Source organism: Corvus brachyrhynchos, unplaced genomic scaffold (genome assembly GCF_000691975.1).
Source record: "Corvus brachyrhynchos isolate BGI_N302 unplaced genomic scaffold, ASM69197v1 scaffold1100, whole genome shotgun sequence".
In the NCBI taxonomy this organism is placed as follows: Eukaryota; Metazoa; Chordata; class Aves; order Passeriformes; family Corvidae; genus Corvus; species Corvus brachyrhynchos.
The window spans coordinates 27787-28747 of record NW_008235726.1 but is presented as its reverse complement, the minus strand read 5'-3'; positions in this window follow the sequence as shown (position 1 = coordinate 28747).

The window sequence follows — 961 nt, the reverse complement described above, 5'->3', positions numbered from 1 at the left end:
CAAGGGGACACCATCACATTGTGCCTGCCTGAGTTTTGACACTTTTTCCCTGGCAGACTAAATCCTGTGTCTCACATATGGGACTTGTTGCTAAGCGCACTGTTCCCACCAGGTTAGACCTTGGCAGACAGTTCATGAGACTGGAGAGATCCCCATGTACTTAAAGCAGGTGAGCCTCTTGCAGTGAGGTTCTCCTCCGCTTCTGATGCTGCTGTCCTGTCACCATAACTTCTGATGGCACTGGTAAGTCCAACTTTCAAGTTTCACTTATTATCAGCAGACTGACTATATTTAAGATCCTCTGTAGCAACAGTGATAGGAAAGAGGTGTGCTAATGTCTTTACAAACAATTCTTTAAGTGAGGGTATGGGTGTTAACATCTTTGAAATGGGTCTTAATGTCTCTATTAACTTCAAGCAGCAGGTTTGTTACAGAGCCCAGACGGCTTGGCTCCTGAAACAGACAAGGGTCTGCACAAGCCTGAGTTTCTGAACTTTGGGGTAAAATGACAGGTTCAAGAGGGGAATATGTGGTAGGCGGTTCGGGAAGGCTGTACCTTCCTAGTACCTCAACCAATGGGGAAAGGAAGAGGGCAATATGCGGCCGGGAGTTTAGGATAAGAGGAGGCTGCGTCCTCCGAAACCGAGAGAGAGAAAACACTGTGGGTGTATGCCCCAGTGGATTCTCTCCCTTTATTCGAATAAAGTTGCAGGACTCCTCTGTCTCCTTTATGGAAACTGGCTTTTCATAGCGTGGTTTTCCGTACAACAGTAAGAAAACCAACAAGGTGCTGCATATCACATTCCTTTTACCCATTTCCAGGGCACAGGCGAGATGCCAGCGCTTCTCTACCACACTTTTCTTCTACCACCCAGCTGCTACATTGAGACAGGGGCGGTCAGGAGTGCAAGCACACACAGCTCCCAGAAAGTGGTGGTGAGGGCACTTCCCCCACTACCCC